The sequence below is a fragment of the Condylura cristata genome, unplaced genomic scaffold, assembly GCF_000260355.1.
Source record: "Condylura cristata isolate star-nosed mole 26May11 unplaced genomic scaffold, ConCri1.0 scaffold00019, whole genome shotgun sequence".
NCBI lineage: Eukaryota > Metazoa > Chordata > Mammalia > Eulipotyphla > Talpidae > Condylura > Condylura cristata.
In genome coordinates, this window is record NW_004567120.1 from 19,203,365 (window position 1) to 19,227,705 (window position 24,341).

General features: G+C 41.0%; 1 protein-coding gene across 1 annotated transcript in view; it reads right to left on the reverse strand.

Annotated features, from left to right (window-relative positions):
* Positions 1-24,341, reverse strand: part of TRPC5 (transient receptor potential cation channel, subfamily C, member 5) — a 227,480-nt gene that overhangs the window by 142,954 nt on the left and 60,185 nt on the right. The gene's annotated exons all lie outside the window — the stretch shown is intronic.

The window sequence follows — 24,341 nt, forward strand, 5'->3', positions numbered from 1 at the left end:
TCTCCACACTCCTCTTATGCAGCCTCAATTTTGCAGTCAGATTTTAAAGGTATGTGTTTGTTCATTCCTTTGCTTTGTTTCTTCATGTTCCACATATGAATGAAATAATCTGAAATTGTCTTTCTCTGATTTTTTACACTTAACATGATCCCCTCAGCATCTATCCATGTCATCATAAATAGCCAGATTTCTTCTTCTTTATAGCTGAGTAGTATTCCATTATGTGTGTACACACACACTTATGTATTGAATTCCCTTTATTCACTTATCTGTTGTTGGGTATTTAGATCATTTCTATCTTTTGACAGGAAAATAAAGGGAAAACATTTTCCCTGCAGAATTTCCTTTCCCTGCTTTCTTTTACTTTTATGGTAATTGACCACTAATAGAAGCTGCTGTAAGCAGAACTGATCTATCTTTGATGAGTAGACAAAGACTTGTCTGAAATTAAAAGATGCAGACTTCTGATTGACTTTTATTGTGGTAAAGAGACAGAAGAACTAATTGGCAACGCTTTTCTCACCCCCACCAGTTGTCTGTCTCCTTCTTTCCATGCTTGTATCTCTGTATCTTGCAGGTCAACAATGAAGGCTGTTAGATACCTTCAATCCTGAACACTAGGGATGATCTCTTGTACTCTATATTCAATGAATTTGCTACACTTACTCCTTCCTCTACCCCATTAATCATTCAGTGGCTAGATGCATTTGGAGTATATTCCCCCTTTCTTCTCTGGGTCTATATCCAGCCCTTTTTTCAAAAACAACCTCCAGGTACCTTTCTTGTCTGTACTCCAATGACATATCAGCTGTGCTATATAGATTAATCCTTATGTTATATTGCATTGAGTTCTCTTGTCATTTAAATATTACTCTTTCACCACCATTCCATTTTATAAACACAGCTGGGAAGTTGGATGGATGGGTGACAATGACCAAGGGCAATGGTCTGTTAGAGCCCAGTTGTCATGCAATTCTTCACTCCCAGTTTTTCCTCTCCATTTATAGTGAAAATGTTAGGTTAAGCTGTGGGTGGAGAGCACACATGAGAAAATGATCAGAGCTGATAGATACATCGATTTGATAAAAGTCCTTTAGGGCAACGATGTATCATTTTCTAAGAAGTTGGTGGCAACCTATCACTTCTGGGTTCATATATCAAATAAGTAGGCTGGATAGGTTTTATTAAAAAAATTATTTAACTGCTGACTGACTCTGCTACCTTTGTCATAGCTTAGAAATCTCTGTTGGCTAGAGATTTTTCAAAAGCTTATAAATTCTAAACCCATTTTTCCTAATACACAGAAGCCTGAAAGAATTCCTAGGGTTTCTGTCTATTTGATGAATAATCTGCATCTTTTGTTTCTAAAGGGAAGAAATCAATCAACACAAGTTATTTCTTATATTAGATTTCTAACATAGTGAGAATTTGTCATCATTCTTTTTACTGTAGTTAGCCTTATGTCAGCCTGAAGTTGAAGTTCAGCATTGATAATCTAATGTCACAGTCAGCAAATTGTCACACTAATCAAATGAACCCAGTATCTTAGGCACAGAGCTGGTATGAACACTGGGCAATCATAACTCCTACTAAGTTACTACATTTAAAAAAAAAATGTGCTTTGGGATAGTGGGAGGGTGGATAGAATGAGGGTTCATTAAAAGGCCTGGAGAATATCCTGATAGCCTTTCTGGTTTCTCAGTGTCCTATTTTAAAGTGAAGTTTCAGGAGACATTACTGATATACTGATAGAAGAGTTTCCTTGCTTACTCCCAAGAGCGAACTCTAGCAATAAAACAGAGGGACACAGAGATGAGGCTCAGAGAGAGACTGAAGTACTATCTACACCTCAGAAACCAACACAGACTAGACACAGAGGGGACATGTAAGGGTTCAAGCTTCTTTGAATACAAAGCAGGCAAGAGAAATATCTGGAAGCTGTGGTCTTGGGTGACCACGAACAAACTGGCTGCTAGTCCAGTTAGGTTGCCCCGGGGAGGAGAGAGTGGAAATGGTGTGGAGGCATACATCTTTGATCAAAGTAAAACCCATCTTCAGGATCTGGGATGCTCCATATAGGCCAGGATCCCAAGAAGGATGACAACAGAGAAGGTGCTGTTGACTACACTCCCCCACTGCCATCTCTCAGGACTTAAATGCACCTGAGTAGACTGGCAATTTTTTTTAAAGATATATTTATTTATTCATACAGAACTGGGGTACAGGTCAGAGATGCGGAGGGTGAGAGGATTCACCAGAGACAGAGTGGGGAGCAGAACAGGCAGATCGATGAAGTACACTGCTGAGGGGAGCAGCGAGCTGGTCCGGAGAGGTCTGCCGCGCCATGTGGATCACCTCCGGGGCAGGCGGCAATCGAACTCATGCGGAAATGGCTTAAGCTTCTTTGTGCTGTGTTTTAACCCACTGCGCCACCAGGGAGGGCCCAGACTGGCAATTTAAGATGCTAGAAAGGAAAGATATCAGTGGCTGCACTAACATGAACCAGGTACACCCCAAAGTCTTCACCGCAGCAGCTGTATCCTTCCATACCCCAACCCCACCCTGCTGACACTGAAACTGCAAATATAAATGTATAAATCTCAGCAGGTCAAAAAATATTGAATTAATTTACAGTGCCACCTGCTGGAACAGTCAAAGTAGTTCACCTCTGTAAGTTACTGGCGCAGATATTAAAAAGATTGGAAGGAAGTTCTCAAGAAGCCATCTCTGGGATTAGTCTATAATTCAAATTTAAAGTAGCAATGGGCCGTCTTAAACTGTAGCATGGAAACTTGGTACCTCAAGTGAATGTGAGGAGAGAACAACACTCTAGAATCCAACTACAATGAAATGAAAGATTGTATCTCACTACCAGATAGAGAATGCAAAATTGCTCTAATAAACTCAGAAACAGAAGAAGATTCAGGAAGGTTAGTCAATGCATTGTAAGAGAAGTTATAAAAGATAATTGAGGAGCGAAAATACATGTATAAGCTTAGAAATAAAAGTAACAAACCGAAATTAGAAATTGAAAATTTCAATCAGAAATAACAAAGATTCAGGATGTAAAGAACAAAACAAATGAGCTGAAGTGGGCTAGAGAAAGCAGTGTAAGCAGAACAGACCAAATAGATGAGCAAATCAATAAACTTAAAGATACCATTGTACAAATGATTTCGGTGGAAGAAGAAAGAGAGAAACAGGATGCAAAGAAAAGCACGATGAGAATTACCCAACTTCATTAGGAAAAGCAACATAAAGATAAGCGGGATGCCAGAAGGGGAAGAGAGAGAAACAGACAACTTATTCAAAGAGGTAGCAATTGACAACTTCCCAAACCTGGGGCAGGATCTGTGAAGCTAAAAAAATACTTGGTTATTGAAATGTAGTGAGACCTATAATAAGACATATAATTGTTATGCTACCAAGAGTTCAAGACAAAAAAAGGAATATTGAGTGTGGCAAGGGTGAAAATGCAGGTAACATATCAGGGTACTTGCATTAGGCTTTCATCAGACTTCTCAGCTGAAACTTTACAGATCAAGAAAGAAAGGCATGAATTATTCAAATACTCGGAGATAAAAAGTGCCTGTCAGACCACTATAATCCAGCAACAGACTCTTTCATATGTGACAGAGAAATAAAGACCTCACCAGACAAACAAAAACTGAAGTAGTTTGCCAGTATTAGACCTCTCCTACAAGAAATAATGACATGATCTCTCCGTTCTAAATTGAATTTAAAAAGTCCACAAAATTTTGCACAAAGAAATAAACAGAACCAGAACACTAAAGACAAGATATCCATAGGAAGCCCTCATAAATCAATTAATGTAAATGGAACAAGTTCACCAATCAAAAGGCATAGACTGGTTGGGTAGATTTCAAAGCAAAATTCAGCTACATGTTGCATACAAGAGACTTACTTAAGCATAAAGACAAACATAGACTTAAAGTCAAGGGATGGTTTCCAAGCCAATGGAAAATATAAAAAGGTAGGAACTGCTATATCTATATCGGATAAAACAGAAAGCTACAGTCATCCTAAGTCCATTAGAGGAACTGTAAAAATCTCCCACAAAAGGAATGATAATCCGTAGTCAGAAAAGTTACTGAAGGTTTAAAAAGGAAATCCATCTTGTTTAGGTCTGTCACAGCCAGAGTTTGCAAAACATGCAACTATTGATTAATGCAATATAGTGGCAATTACATCTATATATTCCTGAGGTCTTTTTTCTGTTGCAGCTTTGTCCTTTTCTTTTTTATTTTTATTGCATGAGGTATATTGCCCTGTAAATTGTGGTAGTGGTACCAGGAATAAAGAATTAAGTGATTTTTAACTTTTCAAAAAGAAAGAAAGTAAATATGGAAATCTTATATGATCCAACAATACCTCTGCTAAGTAAAAGATGTTCATATCTTCTTATTAGAGAAATGAAAACCAAAACAACATTGAGATATCACCTCACCCTTGTGAGAACGGTTATTTTCCAAAACAAACAAAGAGTATTGGAGAAGTGTGTAGAGAAGAGAACCTTGGGAATCTAAGTTGTTGACACCACTATGGAAAGCATTAAGGAGATTCCTCAAAAAAATTAGAATAAAAATTCTATATGATCCTGATCTTTTGTTTCTGGTTATTTACTGAAAAATACCAAAACTGGTATCTTCCTCAACCCCCCCTTGTCTCCATGTTTATTGCAGCATTATTTATAATAGACAATAACTGGAAACAACCTAAGTATTCATTGACTAATACATGGATAAAGAAGTTATTATACATATTATATATATACATATATATAATATATATAATATATAACACAATCTATACAACACAACATAATACTATATGCAATAGAATACTATCCAGCTATAAAAAAGATGAAAACCGTGCCATTTACAACAACATGGGTAGACCTAATGGTATTATAATTAATTAAGTCAGACAGTAAAAGGCAAACACTGTATAATTTCATTCATAACTGGTATATAGAGAAAAAACATATACTTTATAAATCAAAAATATATTTTATACTGTAAGCCCAAGATTTCCAGAAGTGAAGGAGGAATGGGGAGGTCAGTCAATCTGGATGAAGTAGTGAATATGTATGTTAATTCTCAGTGATATTCATCAGAAACTTACAAAACGTTATCATGTAATATTTCAGTAAAAGTAAATGAACAAATAAATACATAAGTCATGATTGTGGAGATGACTTCATATGTGTGTACATATACTCCAAACTAATCAAGTTGTATACTTTAAAGACATAGGATTTATTACACTTCAATTATACCTCAATAAAGCCATTAATATAATTTCAAGATGCGGACATTTAAAAGCCACATTATCTCATTGAGAACAGGGCATAATTTCCACCTTAACTCCCATGGTTAAGAAAACTGGCTTTTCAGTTGGATAGACACAAAAGTGGCATTACCCACTTACTAACTGAGTGACTTTGGAAAGGATTTTTTAAAAAAAACCTCTCAGGGTCTTAGTTTCCCATCTGAAAAGTAGAGACCATAATGAGAGTGCCTAATTCAGAAAAATAGCGATTATAATGAAAGCACCGTATTCAGACTTTCAAGGTTAAATAAGATAATACGTGAGAAGCACTTAAGGTAGTATTGAGTGCATATTGAATCTTAAAGAAATGGCGGCAACTCTTTCATCTGCAAGTGTGATACTAGTCTTGTCATAGGTGAAAGCATATTGAATCATCAGCACATTCCTAAAGCAGTTTATTGATTGCATTTAATCAACTACCTTTGTTAGATGCTCACTTGTGGGCAGAGCCCCATAACCAGAATTACTAGGAAATAAAAGGGAAGCAGATCAGAGCCATTGACCTTAGCGAGATGATAAAAGAGAGATGGGATATGTGTTTGAACAAGATTGTTCCAAGGCATTGTATAGAAATACACATAGAATTCCCAGTTTAAGTATTGATAGTTGAGGCAATGCAATGCAAGTAAGAGTGAATGGATGATCTGGATCTGGGCAGGGCTTACTGGGAGTGCAGAGGGTGCGTCTCCCCGGGGACAGTATGGGCTTTGCAGTCAGCCAAAGGGGAGTTTCAGTTCCACCTCCAGCACTTATTAATTGGGAGAGCCTGCTTGAAGTCACTGAGCATTGCTGATCCTCAGTTTCACAGTGAAGGTACTAACACTTCCCTTCTAGATTTTTGTGAACAGTAGATAAGGTAATGCACTTTCAGGACTTAGCATAGAGCAACAGCATGGTAAGCATGCAATAACCATGTCAGCATTTTCTATCATTTTATCTCCAAATCTCAAGGTTCTTTTTCATTTTTATTTCCACTCATTTCTTTCTTCCATATTAATGGGAGATTTCCACAGAAGAATCCCAGGGCAATTTGACTGACCAAATCCTCTTAATTTGCTGGCAGTGTGTCAGGTTTTCAGCAGGCCTGATGACTTCTGCTCTGAATTCCACTTAGCCATGCTAGGGGATGATTAAGCCTAACACTTCCAGGGATCTATGATATGACATTTTGTGTAATACAATGCAGGGTATTTTAGAGAGCACTCACTGGCCTACGTCCTTCTGTGCCCAGGTGTTTTAGTCAACGTGGGCTTCCCACACAAAATAATGGGGAACTGAAACAGGTTATTTTTCTCTGTTTGGACACTGGATGTCCAAGATCGAGGTGCAAGCTGACTCCATTCCTGAGTGGGCTTTCTTTCTGCTTTTCAGACAGCCTCTTTTGTGGTGGTAGCCTCACATGGTGGAGAGAGGAAACAAGCTCTTGGTTGCCTTTTCTTGTAAGGATATCACTCCATAAGGAGGTCACCCTCATGACCTTGTCTAATGCCCATCTTTAAATAGCATAAGCATTAACTAGCCCAATCCTTAAGCAGTAAATAACAAATATATCAGATTGCGGTACATGCTATGGGTAACACTAAAGCAGAGTAAGGTGGTTGGGGTATACTAGAGGTTTGGGCTGCTCTTTTATATAGGATGAACAGGAACAGTCCCTTTAAGGGCAATGTCTAAGCAGAAATCTGAAGGAGGTAATGAGCATTCCTGGCAGAAGGATCAGCAGGTGTAAGAATCCCGAGAAAGCAGTGTGTGCTTGGTGTGTTAAAGAAGTTATATTCTCTTCTAGTGCAACTGGGACACAACAAGCAAAGGTGAAAGTAATGGAAGATGAGATCAGAGAGCTAACTTAGTGTTTCAGGATATGACTAAGGACGGGCACGATTCACTCCATTGCACTAGGCTACCAACTTATGTTGAGAATCGTAGCAAATGCATTTTGTTTTTAAAGATTTATTTGTGCGTACAGAACTGGGATACAGGCCAGAGGTGCAGAGGTGGTGAGAGGATTCACCAGAGACAGAGCGGGGAGCAGAACAGACAGACTGACAAAGTCCACTGCTGAGGGGAGCAGCGGGCGGGTCAGGAGAGGTCTGCCACGCCATGTGGTCACCTCCGGGGCAGGCGGAATGGAACTCATGCTGAAATGGCTTTAGCTTCTTAGTGCTGTGTTTTAACCCGCTGCGCCACCAGGAAGAGCCCAGAAATGCATTCTTACAGTTTTTCAGGGAAAAACAAGTTTAAGTACTCTAACAGGATTCCCCGTTTGCACCCTGGTGACCCAGCTTGAACTCCTGGTGTGTGAATACTGGCTTGATAGACTGGAGAGTAGTGGTTTGATCTCAGACTCTGGAGCAGTACTTCTGAGTTTGAAATGTGGTTTTGCTACTTACCAGCTGTGAAATCTCAAATAACTTAATTACCCTTACGGTGACTTAGTTTTCTCATCTGCAAGTTGGAGGCAATACCATGTACGTACATACCTTATTGGGTTATGCTGTGAGTTAAACGAGTTAAGAAAGCACAGAGCTTAAAAATGCCTAAGTGTCAGAAGTTATTATCCATTAGAAAGCAATTTCTATGAAGGTAGGAATTCTTTTTTTTTTTTTTTCATTCACTGCACATAGAACTGTCTCTGGCACTGTCCACTAGAAAGTGATCAGTATGTATTTGTTGAATAAATCTTTTAAATTCTTTCACACCTCATTTTTAATTCATCAGTTCTACTTTCAGGATATACCTGTAAGTCAATAGTTTTCACTGCTTCTCTTCAACTATCTGCCATCAGCCTCCATCTTCGTTTACCTGAATTGTCAGGACAGCTTCCTAACTGGCCTCACTGCTTCTTTCCTTTACCTGTAAAACCTGTCACTGTCTGGCTATGCTCAGAATCTTTTCTTCAAACAGCACACAAAGTGATCCTTTTAAAACATGATTTAGATCACGTTGCCTCTCTGTTAAAAACCCTCTTACTACTTATCACTTATTCAGAGGAAAAGGCAAGAATTTTACCTGATCTGCTCTTAGCTCTCTGATCTCATCTTCCATTTCTTTCATCTTTGCTTGTTGTGTCCCAGTTACACTAGAATAGAATAAAATTTCTTTAACATACACTGCTTTCTCGGGATTCTTACACCTGCTGATCCTTCTGCCAGGAATGCGCGTTACCTCCTTCAGATTTCTGCTTAGACATTGCCCTTAAAGGGATTGTTCCTGTTCACCCTATATAAAAGAGCAGCCCAAACCTCCAGTATTCCCCAACCACCTTGCTCTGCTTTCGTGTTATCCATAGCGTGTATCACCACCTGATATATTTGTTAGTTACTGCTCAATGATTGATTGTCCCATCTCACTATATCTCATCTCTATCAGGGAAAGGACTTGGATGGTTTTTTTGTTTTGTTTTGTTTTGTTGGAACTTGGATGGCTTTGCTTGCTGCTGTATCACTAGTGCCCAAAATATTTTAATTTTCAATAATTATTTGTTGAACAAATGAATAAATTGTCTTTGAAAATAACATCCTTCACAAGCAACCTCTTTAAGAAATAGCTTATATTCTCTGATAACTTCATTCCAGGGTAGCTATATTTGGTTTAGATCACTGGAGAGTAGGAACAATGAGATTTTCCGTGATAAGGTCAATTGGTAGGCAAACATGGGGTCCATGGGGAAAAATATTAACAAATGCTTTGGGGTAAACATTTCGGGGAGCAATGGCCTTATTGTGTGACATCATTACACCATTCTGTGGATCTGGTGAAAATCTTGCCGGTATGAGACAGCGATCACTGAGTCAGCTTCCTCTGGCTGCATTTAACGAAGCTTTTCTATTATTTTTGTAAAATAACATGTTTCAAAAGTCTCAAATTGTTAACAGTATCCATTGGGAATGTGTTTTTGGGTTGGGAGGATGGGGGCAAGGGAAGGGAAATGTAGACTTTTCCTTTTATATAATTCTAAATTATTAATATATTTTTACCAGAAATGAGAATAACCTTTTTAAGTAAAAATACCATCTTTATTCTGATATTTTTTTCCTTTTGGGAAAGAATCTTTGGGAAATAATGGAGCATAATTCTTCCTATTTTAAAAAAGTTGAGCACATCCTACCTTAAGGGGTAAGTGGTAGGAAAATAAATAAATAAATAAAAGCTATTGAGAAGGATATTGAAATTTCCTAAAAGTTATTTGCAAGGCTATTGAAATTTTGCATTATTTAAATTTGTGGATTATTTCAGCTCCAAATAAAATTTGACTCACTGATGCTTGTTTGGGGCTGTGAATTTATGCTCTGGAGGGGAGCGGATTAAAACATTAGGAAGACTCTGGTTTTCCCATCTGTGTTAAATCTAGTAATCAGATGAGTCATAATAAGCACTAGGGGAGGAGAGAAGCTCTGCTTTTACAAAACACAAGTCCACCACAGGCTCTGAGTTTCCTTTTAGGGTTTATATGCTGTTCCCGTAAAGGATCAAAGGCAGAGGCCCTAGTCTCTTTGGCTCCAGCCAATTCATAACCTATGAGTTGTGTGTGCATAGCATGGCCAGTGCCCCAACTCAGGCTTGGGGATGAGAATGGGGAAGGCAAATAAGTCTGTTTTATTGCCCTGAATACTATCTCTCTGAATACTATTTCTTGAAAGCCCTCAAACATCATATTAGTAATGCCTTCATGCAGATGTAGCCTTCCCTGAACCCAGCAAGCCTATCAGTGTGAGCCCTCTTACCCCGTGTTTCCACTTTCTCCACTTACTGGCACCACTCTTCTCTGGGTCCTGTGCTTACAAGTGTGTTTCTGCTCTCCTTGGTAGCTCCTGTTACAGTGTGTGCCTGTACATACCTCTGGCTTTTTTCCTTTGATTGCCTAGGTTATGACTTTAATAAAACCAACCAACCAACTCCAAACACTGCAGCAGTCTGTAGTCTTGATTTTCAATGCAGACCTCACTAGAGAATTGAGGTGTAAGTCACTTAGAGTGTTGAGGTGTAAGGAGCCCCATCCTGTGTAGTACCATGTTCCAAGACTGTTAGACTCTTGACAGGGTGTCTTTCAGATTTTCCAAAAATTGGACAGGTACTGTGCACAACTTGAAAACATCAAAAAGTGAATAAACATGCTTGAAGCACTCCTTCATTTATTTTAATATTATTATGTTTGGGGACAGGTAATCAGAATGTCTGTGTGTAGCATTTTAAAATCAGGATGAAATTGAAGACGTATCCATTGTGACTCCATTCTAATAAGCTTGAATGCAGGCAGAATGATTGAAATGACTGGTTCTACTCTGTCCACTTTCCCCTTCATCTTCAAAGAGCCCAGTGGGAGTCAGAGACTCTAAGACCCCCCCAAAGCAGATAATTTCTATAGTCTATATCCCCGTAAAATTTGGGAATAATTATGTGGACATGAGAGAGAGAAAAAGAGAGGGAGGGTGAGAATATGAGAGCAGGAGAGCACACTTGCTATTAGCTAAGCTTTAGAATAGGTACTGGTTATATAGCAATGAGCAAAAACAGATGTGATGCCTGCTTTCTTGTAGCTTCTGATCTCATGGGTGAGGTAGACATTAATCAAATAATTACACAAGTGAGTATACAGTTAGAAACCGAGATAAATATTCTCAGGGAAAAACACTCAGTTCTAAGGAAGTACACACTATAATGAGGAGTGATTGAAGGCGTCCATGAAAAAATATTGCTGAAACTGAGATTTTGAAGGGTCAGTAAGCATTGAGTAACTAAGCAGAAGAGAATTGTAATCCAAGCAGAAACAGGGTTCTGTGGAGGTTGGAAACAAGGCCAGGGATGCTGGGGTTCATAGAGCAAAGGAGTGTGTGAGACAAGGCTGGAGATATCCTTGAGGGTGTGGGGGTGACATTGATTTGGGGGCAGGACAATTCCACATATCCAAGTAGGGGTGGGGTACTCATTGGAATATACAGCCTACAAGAAATTTGGCCTCTCTGGTCCCTGCCAGTGAATGCTAACACTGTCCGCTTGATATCTATGGCAACCAAAATGTCCCAAATTTTCAAACCCCCCTCCCCCTCAGTTAAGAACCATTGAGTTCAGGACCTTTTTGGCCATTTAAAGATTTAGAATTTGTTCTATAAACAAGATGGGAAGCAATGGGAAAACATTTAAGTGGTGAAAAGTGACCCAATTTGAATTCTATAACATCCCTCTGTGAATGCATCTTACTAAGTGAAAGAAACCAGTCAGAAATGGTTATTTGCTGCAAGATTTCAACTATATGACATTCTGGGAATGACCAAACTGGAGTTTTGTAAAAAGATCAGTGTTTGCAGGGTGTGAGAGTGAATTGGTGGAGTACATTGGACTTTTAGGGACGCATAACTGTAATAGTGTAATCTAAAACAAAGGTCCCAAGTTTTCTGCCTCTCCTAAAGAAAGGTGGAGCTGAGTGATGAGGGGAGGCCTAAAGGACTTGGGGGAGAAGCTTAGGAGACAAGAACTAAGAGATGACTTGGCAGAAGTATGGAGCAGAGAGCATGTGAGAAGCTGCATTGGCCTCTCAGCCTTGGACTTGCACCAGGGACTTGGGGGACTTGGAGGAGAGACATGTAGAGACACTTGGAAGAATCATGTGAGTGAGAGATACATGGGGAGGCTGATACTGGCAGCTGTTATCTTCATTTTTACTTTGCTTTTGTTCTTTTTGTCCCAGACTTGCTTGGAATCTTTTACCCCTTTTCTATTTTCCCACCAGAAGGTGCCTTAGATTTATTTCTGTGGCAAGCTTTTGTAGCCCTGCTTTGGGCCAACTCTTTTTGGCTGGGCATTTACCTATGAGGGGATGGGTAATTTTTGGTGTTCACTGGGAAACTATTATCCTTTCTCTTCCTCCCACTCTGTGCACAATCACTCTATTAAAGATCTTACACATTAAGAATATCTTTCTTCTTTGTTTATATGGCAGAATCCCTTTAGAGCATGCAAGTTTGGGGGGTCCTAAGGTGTTCCTCAGTCTGCCTGATAACAGTCTGATTTGGGGGACTTTCCTGGACCCGATGCATGTGTCTGGACAAAGCTCATCCAAAATCTCTATGTATCTGTTCAACTTGGGGTTTCCTGGGGGAAGCACATAAGCCTTTTCAGGGGAGAAGGCGCAGTGCTCAAAGCCCAAATTCCCAGAGCTGCTTTCCTCAGAAGCCCTTGTTTGCAAATGTGCTGTTTCATTTCTCTGTTTGCTCTGCACTTCCTGCTGGCCCATCAGGTGGCTCCCACACTACCAGAAGGAGAAGCTCAACAATGTGCAAATGATGATGCTTTGTAATAGGAGAGGGTAGCTGTACATGAGAGGGAAGTAGAGGACGAGGCAGGTCACTGTAGGATACCTGTAATCCAGCCAACAATGTCAAATAAAGTCATGGCAACTCTTGTATACACACAGGCCTGTAACATTACAACAAACTGTAATATCTGTCGTAATAGTTATTGATTTTTTTAAAAGTAGATATATATGTTTTTTATTTTATTCATATGGAACTGGGGTACAGGCCAGAGATGCAGAGGGTGAGAGGCTTTATCAGAGACAGAGTGAGGAGCAGAACAGGCAGATCGACGAAGTACACTGCTGAGGGGAGCAGTGGGCGGGTCAGGAGAGGTCTGCCTCGCCATGTGGACCTCCTCCGGGGCAGGCGGGGATCGAACTCATGCGGAAGTGGCTCAAGTTTCTTAGTGCAGTGCTTTAACCCGCTGCGCCTCCAGGGAGGGCCCAGTTATTGATTTTTTAAATTAGGGACCAGATGCTGTGTTTAGAGATTTGTCTCTACTATCGTTTAATTCTTACACTGACCTTATGAGATAGTCACTGTTGCTATCTCCTTGTGACAGATGAGGAAACTCAAGTTTAAAGTTATGGAATTTGCCCCAAGTCACACAGCTAGTACATATATAACTATGCTATGCTGCGAACCCAGGTCTGTCTGATTCTAACATGTGAGCTGTTAGCCTTTCTGCTGCTGTTAGTATTGTAAAGCTGTTCCCAGTTCTGGAAATGGGAGGATTTGTCGAGGTGTATTGAAGATTAGACAGAGGCCAGGGAAAAGGTCAGTTTGAAGAGTATGGGTTTGATTTTAGAGGCTCTGGAGAGCCATTAGAGGCATTAGAGCAATGTAACTGGCATTAGTAAACAAGTTTAGCAATAAGTATTATGTGTTAGATGGTTCCAGGTGGGTAGAGGCAGGCAGGACTGCCTACAGAACTTGGGGACCATTGCAAAATGAAAAATTCAGGGCCACTTGTTCAAAAATCATTAGGAATTTCAAGACAGTGACTGAAGAATGTTAAAAGAAGTGTGAGTTGATCAAATGTGTTAGACAAAGTGTGAGCTTAACTTTGAACCTGCATAGATAGCATGCCTGTGAAGCTATCCCTCGAGATAGGCATGGGGGTGGGTGGGTATGGATGTGGTAGTGGTGGTGGAGCTAGAAAGAAAAGAGTGGATGCAAGTCTTATTATGAAAGTAGGATCAACAAGATGTCATGATTATTCCTCTATCACCTTCCATATTCAACGACAACTCTGAGATCAAGTGTGGATGATTGAATGGAAGGATCAGGAAGGGGTGCTAATTTGAGAGAGGAATTGTGAATTTGCTTTGGAGACCTACATGGTTCCAACCTGGTGCTTGGTGTTTAAGTGAGCATGGGTGGTACTGACTCACTGACTGCTGTCCCATATATAACTTGGTCTCTTGCTTGGCCATGAGATAATGCTTCCTCGCTAAACGGGAGATTTACTGAAGGTTATTCCTGTGAACTTAAGGCAGGCAAAGTAAATTCTCCTCCGATCTTCTTTCTTTGTTTCAGCGAGGAAATTCTTATATGCAGTGGGGTTAGAGAACACATGGCCATAACTCTTCCCTTCTTCCAGGCCTAAGAGTCTGTGTGGGTCCTGAAGGCCATTCCTGGTCCAAGGGAGTTGGACAGTGGAAACAATGAGTTACCACAACATACTGTTTCTCCTATAGTCTCAGCTTCCTTGGTCCTGTTCCTGCTAATATACCTCTTAGGACACAGAGGTGTCCTGGGTGACCCTGGTCCAATATGAAAGCCTTTGAAAAGCTCCACTGTAGGCAGCTCTGCTTCCCAACCAGGTCTTTCCGACAAAGGGACAGTATAGACCCATAGGGATCAGGAGTTTTCTGTCCCCGTGCAGCCTAGTAAGTTTGCTTGTTGACCAGTGCAAGGGTAACTCTGTATTAAATAACCAGAGTGGAGGTGATCACTCATCAAGGCCTAGCATCTGGAGGTGGGGCTCGGGGGCTGTGTATCCAAGATGAGAGAAATTTTCTCAAACAACCATTCCCTGTCCTAGTATTCATTGCCTGCTTGTCTCCTGCCTCAGGAAGAGTCTGCTCTACTCCAGATGGTGTCCTACAAAGCAAGTAGGTGCTCCATTCCATCCTAGATAAAACATGCCCATAGATTAGGTACCCAGGTGAAGAGGACCTGAGTTGGACATTAAGTGAGGAGTTGGGTACCTTGGTGCACGATGTGAGTGGTGCTGGTCTTATTCTTCTTCAGTCCCCAAACTGCTGGGTTCATGGACCTCATGAGAATCAGTTAATTTTCCAAATGCATAAGCCACTTCCTTTAGCATGGACCCACTGTATTCCAGAAACCAAGAGGATGACTTTGGGGACCAAAAGTCTCTAATTTGCCACTTCTTAGCTGTGTGACCTTTGGCCAGTTAACTTCTTGAAACTTAAGTTTTTTCATTTATAATAACCACTACTAAATGAAGTTACTGTGAATATCAAATCAGTTGGTGCATGTAAAGTGCATAATAATGGCTGGCATATATCAAGTGTTTAATACTTGGGAGATTTATCATAATCTTACTCATGATGCTAGTAGTTAAGTGGTTCAGCGTATGACTGTGCAGCCAACACAAGTTGAGAGGCTGTGTTGTGAGCCATCCTGGGGGATGTCTGTCATTGTCACTGCCACAGTCAATAACTGGCTTATTCAGACCATTAAAGGATTATCCTGTACCTTCTGCACTGGATGCTTCGCCATCACAGTGGTGTCTCAAATGCTCCTAAACTGGCACAGGTGAGTGAGTTGGGGACTGACTTCACGGAGGACTGTCAACAACTGAGAGGGGCACTTGGAATTTGGATACCCACCTGGAAGGGGCTTCACTTATTAACCTGGAAGGGGGGGGGGTCTCAGTTCCTGCAGAAGCAAGGTTTGCCTTTAGATTAGTTTAGGAAGCCAGACCAGTATCCCATTGTGCATATGTATCACATCTTAATCCACTCACCTGTCATCTGGTTCTTAGCTTTTTTCCATAACTTGACTACTATAAATAGCGGTGCAGTGAACATAGAAGTGAGGAGGATACAGTATATATGCACAATGGAATAGTACTCAACTATAAAAATAAAAGATGAAATCTTGTCATTTGGGAAAATAATGGATGAAATTGGAGGTTACTAAGCTGAAATAAATCAAGGAGAAAGACAAATACCACATAATTTCACTCGTGTGGCATTTAGGAAACAAAACAAAGGGCCAGATAAAGCCAAACCAATATAAAGTCCTAGAAATCTGTAGAACTGAGTGTTTGGGTGGTGGGGGTGTGGTTTTGGGGGATAGGAAACTGGAGTACTGGATACAGGGGCCCTAATGCACTGTGGTGGAGGATTATGGGTACCTTGGTGGTAGGTGTGGTGTGGTAGCATAGTTCTGAAGAGATACGATCTATTCCCTTAAGTGATAGCAATGTTACCGCAATAAAAATAATACAATTAAGAAAAAAATAAAGAAGTCAAATCAGGCGGCCAAACAAGAAGCAGGTAACCATCTGTCTCCAATGCAGTCTTACTTCTCGGTATGGGTCCTAGACGCCTCCAGCTATGCAGCATTTTCATGAAATCCTTAGCTACTTAGGGATTCTCAGCAAGGTCACCTTCAGGCCTGAGTCTCCTGAGAAGCCCTGCCAGCCATAGTCCTTTCCTAAGATGCCTGTCTTCATCTTCACAACTTGACAACAGAGGGAGTCAATCTCTTAGGACTCTGGCTTTGAATGGGCCTGGGTGTTAATGACCAATGATGATTGTATTATCCTTGCCAAGTTTTATCTACAATTCAGGAAGGGCCTTAGATACCTCAGAAGAGGGAGTACAGTGTGAACTCTGACTCAGCAGCAAGGGGCAGACATTTTAGAGCAGAGCGCTTCCCCTCCTCTCAAATTTTATTAGTCAGTTGTTTACATAACTATATAACTTTGGGGGTACAATTTCACATCTCCAGTGTGCACATAATTCACTCACACTCCACCAACACTCCCATGCCAATGACCTAATCCTTTGCCTCCCCCCTTTTTTCTTCCCTCCCCCACAACCCTGTTCCCTCTGGAAATCAGTATTTTTCACAGAGCTTATTATTTGACATTGTTTTACCCATTTGATTCTTTGGTTATTAATATTTCACAAATAAGTGACACCATCCAGTAATAGCCTTTCACTTTCTGACTTATTTCACTTAGTACAGTCACTTCAAGATTCATCCATTTTGTCCCCAAAAGCACCCTCATCCATTTAAGTAGCTGAGTAGTATTGCATTTATTATTGCATTTACTCTGTGCAATTTCTTTATCCAATTGTCTGTTATTGGGCATTTAGGTTAATGCCATGACTTGGCTATTGTGAATAATGTAGAAAAAAGGTCTTTAGTGTGTCATGTAATCTAAGCCCTAGTGCAAGGGGTTGTTCCTCTGATTTAGGCTGTTGGGCCTTGCTCTGCCCAAGGCTGTTCCTGAGAAAGGCCTTACATCAAGAAGTGGAATAGTCTGGGAGTTCACAGAATAGATAGTATAGTCAGACTGCTTGCTGTGACCTAAAATTTTATCATCTTCCTGTCCCTCAGTTTCCTCATCTATAACATTGTCTTTACATACACTGCACAGGGTTGTATGGGGCCTCATGGATGAGTTAATTTATGAAGAATGTCTAGAACAGGGCCTGACTGGTAGTGAGCATCCTGTAAGTGTTTGTTAAATAAATGTAGAGCCAGAGATGCCTGGCACCCAAACTTCTTCCTTAGGTGTCGGCCCACCAGTCAGCACCCACTTCCCTCAGGTGACAGCATGAGGAGTGTCCAGGCTGGAAACAGGGTGGTCTTAATTTTCCACTGCAGGGACATACTGCCCTCCCCAATGTGACAAGTTTAAAGACAGGCTACGTCTATGAAGGCCTGTGGGGAAGAGAATGAGTCAGATTCCATCATCTGCTGGATGTGCCTGCTTTGGGAAAACTCCACCAAGGAAAGTGCCCCAATTGCTCCTCCTCAGTGGCCTAAATCCCCTTGGCTGATTCTCTTGCTTCCAGGACCATGACTGGTGGGTGTGAAACCAGCCAGCCACTCAAGGAAGGTGGATATGCATGTATTTTTATAATGAGAAGGATACAGGCATCGTGATGACTGACTTGGAAGAGTCATCTGCTGCCTCTTTTCGGCAGAGATCCACTCTATGAAACAGCGTGTTCCTGTCAGCCGGAGGCTCCAGTGATCTCAAGGAGCAAAGTCATCTTCACCTTACTTTGGCTGTGCTGAGCTCCTTTGCCTGGAACAGCAGCGCTCAACCCAGCCTGCAGCCAGGGTTTCTCTAGTGGGGGCTGAGTGTGCCGCTGCTCTCATATCCAAGAGCTGGTGGGGAGGAAGGGAGTGTGGTCTGGTGGGTGGCTGAAAGGAAGGGCCTTTGAAAAAGCAAGCCAGGAAGTACGGGATCTCAGTGGGTCACTTAGCCAAACTAATTACTCATTGGCTGCCTCTAGGGCAACCATTTCTGCCTCCCTGCACTCCACATTTTGCATTGTGTCCAGTGTAGCACCTGGTTAAACATTTGGGGATTGTTACTGTTTTCCTGTGCATCTGTCATTTCATGACAGAATCAGATTTTACATGAAATGAAGCACAGGCTCATATCGAACCATTGAATGTTGTTGTATTTGTCAGTAAAATGGTCCAGTATTGCAGGTTTGTGTGGTTCTGCTGCCTCTGTCTCACAGTACCCTACACAGCGTTCAGTATGTGCCAAGTACTTATGAAGGCCATTTCTGTGTAAGTTGCGAACAATCAAGACTTCACAGTTCTCGTGACTTTTACATGCAAAGATAATTCAGGATTGTAATTGCTCTCTAATTGCTGGCGCACTTATAGTTGTGCTGGGTTCTAAACTGGACCTTTGACAGTCTTATCTATTCCTCAGAAACTTAGGAGACAGCTGTTATTGTCTTTGCACAGAGGAAACTGTGACTCAGAGATGTTAAATAGCATATCGAAGTTGACAGAACTGCTGTGGAACAGGGGTTTGCTCCCAGGTCTGACCTCTTTCTTTGCCCCAGCTCTTTCCACTATTTGCATTCCTTCCTGATGATCTGCAATGAGGCTTTTCTTTGCCCCTCCCTTGCTGTATTTTTCACCTTCTCATGTTTAAAGGTAATTGAGGGGTTCACTCGGCCCTACCATCCTAAAAAGCACAGAAGCTCGCCCCAGTCATTTGCACATAATGTTTCCCAGCTACTCCAGACAGCCTCCGCACATGAAGCAAGCATACAGGAATAGTACTTAATGGAAAGTTCTAGTTGTTAAGTGGGTCAGGCTGGCATCTACTCAGGTGGTTACAGGTGGTTGCTCGCCCCACATTAATGATTAAGCCACCTTCTGTAGTAGCAGCAGCAGCAATAGTAGTAGTAATAGTAGTTGTTACTGGATACTGGAAAATGATCGTGTATACAGAACATATTCTGGGGCTAGGGAAGGTTTTGTAGTTATGTGGTCCTTTCTTTATAGAAACTGCCTGAGTCACTAAACTTTCACTATCATGGTGCAGATCTTTAAACAAAATAATTTAAATATCATCTGAGCCCTTGGATATTATGTATTGATACATATTATATATTATGCAATCTCTCATCTCCATTTTTTTTTAAAGATTTATTTATACATACAGACCTGGAGGTACAGGACAGAGGTGCAGGGGCGGTGAGAGGATTCACCAGAGACAGAGCGGGGAGCAGAATAGGCAGATCGATGAGATACACTGCTGAGGGGAGCAGCGGGTGGTTCAGGACAGGTCTGACACGCCATATGGGTCACCTCCCAGGCTGGGGATCGAACTTGCACTGCAGTGACTCCAGCCGCTTGCAGAGCTGTGCCCTAACCTGTTGCACCACCAGGGAGGGCCCATCATCTCCATTTCATAGGTGAGAAAACTGAAGCTGAAAGGAGTGTGTCTTGTTCCAGGTCAAGAGGCCAACTTAACGGCAGAGCCAGAATCCAGACTCAGATATATATCACTTCTGCTCTCTACTATACCCTTCCCCCTTCAGCACTATTATTCCTGGTTTACAGCTCTGCAAAGAACAAATACTTACTGAACACCTACTGAGAACCAGGTTTTGGTTCAGAGGTATAAGATGACATACCTAGGGCCATGCTATAAGCCTGTGTCAGGATTTTAAGGCCCACGCTCCATTGCCCACTTCCACTCACATTGCCAGTCCTCACAGAAGCCTGAAATCTCTCTCATATTTGCAGTGCAGCTCAAACTGTGTCTCAAACTTTAACATGTGTTAAGGTTACCTGGAAGGTGTATTCAAACACAGAGTGAAGGCTGTACCTGCAGAATTTCTGATACAGTAGGAATGGAGTAGGGCCGAGATTTTGCATTTCTAGTAAGTTCCAGGGGCCACACCTTGAGAAGCACTGTTCCGGTCAATGAAGTGAATGTGATACTTGATCTCATTTGCTCTCTAATGTTGCCTGAGTCAAATTTTAGGTGAGGTGTTTTGGGATGTAGTGTCTCAGTTTTCTTTAACAATTTGAATGATCAGAATCTTGCCCTTACCCTGAAGCTTTTTTTTTTTTTTTAATAGAGTTCTAGAAGAAACCTGGGAGAAATATTAGGTCATTAGGTCATTTAGGCTGCCCTATGCATCTAAGTTGGGATATGTGTAACCCATTCCAAATATTGATGTATACTTGGCTCCTCCTACTTCTTCATTTACTTCTTGAATGATGATAGTGAACACTGTTTTTCCTGGGTCCAGTGAGCTGATCTTCTCTTTATCCCTCCCTTTGGAAGCCCAACAGTGACAGCTCCCAGGAAATCTACCTGGGCAGGGCCGTGTGGGCCTAGTGCCTGGCAGAGCACTTCGGGCTGGGAAGGTGCTGGGTATGTTTTAGCTCCCTTATCTTCCCTTCTCAAACTGGTCAGAGCTCCCTGTAACCACTAGCCTTACTGACATTCCTCTGATTCGAACTGGGGCATTCACCAGGTAATAACGGAAAAGAGGAACCCCTCCAGAGGAACCCCACCTACCTATGTTTCTAAAACAGTGGTTTGGCCCTGGTTGCATATTAGAATGACCTGAGAGCAGGCCCTGGGCCTTAGAACTTTCTGTGTGATTCTAATGTGCACCCCAGTTTGAGAGCCACTATTCAAACCAAGGCAAACTTACCCTTTGTTCTGCTGTCTGTTCTTTCAAAAACAAAGTTTCTCTAATTATGGCCTTACTTTAGAAGGAATTCTGTCAAGCAGTGATTCTGAAACTTTAGCATGCATCAGAATCACCTGAATCACACAGACTGTTGGCTTCATCCCCAGAGTTTCTGATTCAGTACGACTGGCGAGGGGCCCAGCGCTTCTGGATTTCTTACCAGTTCCCAGGTGGTGTGAGTGCTGCTGGTTCAGGAACCACACTTTGTAAACCACTGTTGTTAAGGGGAGGGACACAATTTTTGTCAGCTAGAACCCCTTAAACACCAGTTGTGATGGGTGATTTTTTTAACCTTAATCTCCATGACAATTTTCAATCACTGAAAATGTGCTCTCTCACACAGCTATAAAAGTTAGCAAGTGTCCATTTGCAAAGACAAGTGAAAGACAAATGGATTGCATTAGGGAAATTCAGCAAATATTCTCCGGGGTAATGGGAGGTAGCCAGTGGCTGAGGAAAAGAGTTAAATCATTAGGTTGTTTATCTTGACTTGGTCTCTGCAGGACTTGGGTGTCTTTGCCACCATCTCCACCTGCCATAGTTAAAATTGTCTTCTTTCATGTAAAGAAGAACAAAACAAAATAAAGGGGAAACAGTTCATTGTTAAAGAACAAGGGCAAATTTGTGATCATAGGCACCAAGAAAACAGAATAAACAAATCAAAGCCACTCCTAATCTGAGGCAGCAGACCAGAAAGAATGCTTTGGGTTGTTTTTGAATATCATTCAGCTTTATTTAACATTGCCCCATGCTTGCAAGCTTAATTATTCTTCACAAAGATCGAGGGATTAGCTAGAGGGATGATGAGGTTTTGAGGCACTCAGTTAGTCACTTTATTGGGTCAGAATGACTTACAATATAGCACCTGAATTTGTCATCCATTCCCTTTCTTTACTGGATCGAAGGCAAGAATAGAGGTGATAAATGAGCCCAACGTCTCTGAGACACCGATTACACTACACATTACAGGAAGCATCCACTGGAGGTTGGAGGATGTGTGTATGTGTATGTGTGTGCATGCACTCGAGGCCTAAGAATACCAAATATATTAGTCCATCTTACTAATTTGTCTTGTGCACAGTTCAGAGTAGGGGTGAGCTGGTATAACTGACAGTCCTGCTACCAGGTACTCAGCAATGTTGGCAGGTCAGTCTTCACTCCTTTTCTCTTCCTGACTCATCACACCTAGTACCTCAAGACCATAACACATCAGATGCTTTCCCTCCTCTCAGTTCCCTTTTCATAAAAAGCCCACCAGTTTACCTTCTTGATAACTACATCCAACCCAACCATTTTTTCAGGGCTATTTTGTTCTGTATCTTGGTAGAGTGAGATGAATATGCAACATCGCTTATTGTCAACCATCCAAATTAGTGATTCTTTGGGTCTAAATCCCAAATGTGCCTCTTATTAGCTACATTAACTTGAAAAAAATTACTTCACTCTAAGCCTCAGTTCCTGTCTGTAAACAAGGGGTAGATAATACAACGGCCTAATATAAAGAGTTGTGAGAGTCGAGCAATAATGCACATAAGGATGTAGCTTGACATCATAAGGACTTAATACTTATCAATTGTTGGTATCATTATTGTGTATTTTATAAAGGAAGAGGGAAATGTCTGTGGGTCAGGCAGAGAAGCCCACAGTGGTGGCAACAACCTCAATGTCTACGGCACTGCAACACCTCTATTGTGGCCTCAGGGAAGACTTTTCCTTGGGTGAATGAAGTTACTTAAGATTCTGCTGTGCAATATACTCTTGAGAAAATGAGTTTAGGGAGCAAAGTTTCCAAGAGGAAGGACTGAGTGTTATTTGCTTATGAATGACTGAATAGCAAGAGACAGAGATGACAGAGTGGATCAGCAGACAGCGAGGCTGTTTCCTTGGGGAGTGTTGGGTCTTTCTCCTCCATCCACACTCCACCAGTGTCTGAGGCACTTGCAGTCCCCTGTGAATGACATGCTGTCCTTCCTCTGGCCTTTGGAGTATATCCTCAGTCCTCTCATGCGACCAGATCTTTGTTTATTCTTTTCCTCATCCCAGAACATCTTTTTACCCACCATTCACCTGGTGAAAAGTCATCAAGCTTTCTTTATTTTCTTCCTTCCCTGGTCTGAGTTCAACACCTTGCCTTCATTTTTCCATAGCCATCACAGCCTAGTAGTTCTCATAGCATAACAAATTACCACAGTACGTTGTATATCAAATAGATATGCTGTTCAGTAAGTTATGAGCCATATGTGGTTACTGAGAACTTGAAATATGGCAAGTCTGAAGTAAGATATGTTGTAAGTATAAAACACAGCAAAATTTGAATACTTAATACAAAAAAGAATTTAAAATAACTCATTAATTCTGTATATTGATTACATGATAAAATAATATTTTGGATGTGTTGACTCCAATAAAATGTATTAAAATTAGCTTTATTTTTAAATTTATTTTTCCTAAAGTTGGACACTAGCAAATTTCATATCACAAATGTGACTCTGTTGGACCATAGTGTACTAGATAAGAGCGTCAGCTGCATGAGGGCAGGTGTCTTTCTTGCTTACCGTGGTGTCCCTGCTGTCTGCTACAGAGTTGTGTCCACCAAATATTTCTGCATAACTTAGTGAAAGACTTGATCTAGTATCTGGATTTGTATTGAATGCTGGAACTTTGGCCAGAAGGTACATGGAATCATCTTGGATTTATTATTTTGTTATTCTGTGTATTTAATTCACATTACTGGATTTTATGACTTTAGTTTCACTAATAACAGGAAGTTATAGCTGTGACTAAGTGATATAATGCTGTGCCACTTACAGATTTATTATTTGTAAATCCTTCTCATGTTTGTTTCAAGAAGATCTGAAGAGGAAACATTTTCTCCCTGTCTCTCTCTCTCTTTGTTTCTCCCCACCACCTCAGTAAGAGTAAAATTATGAGCAGAACCTTTGAATCTACAGAAAGAGCCAATTCTGTCAAAGTGGAGAAGGCTTATTTCAGAAGTTGTCTCAGGACATCTGGAAGGGTCTCTGCAATAAAGAAATGTGGACCTTGCAAGATGTGTTCAAGATAAAATAAAATAACCCTCCCAGTTTACAGTTGGGAAACTGGAGACCCAGACAATGGAAGCCTTTCCAAAGTACCAGGACCATTCTGAAAAATGGTTGTTGTAGACCCTCACACTCCTGCTGGTAGAATCTCTTGACTGTTGGGAGGACTGACAGATGGAACACTTAAAATCTGGTGAGATTAAAATCTTTCAACTAAACTAACTTTCTCCTGATTACCTGTGTTCTGCAACAACTTACAAATGCAAACAGAATTTTATTCTTTGAGTTTTAGAAAAATATATTTACACAATAACATGGAATTTATCATCTCATTCATATGTAACTGAATATATTGGTTATTAAATCATGAATTGTACTGAATTTCCCGCTTTTAAGGTGCATATTTTTCTCTAAAC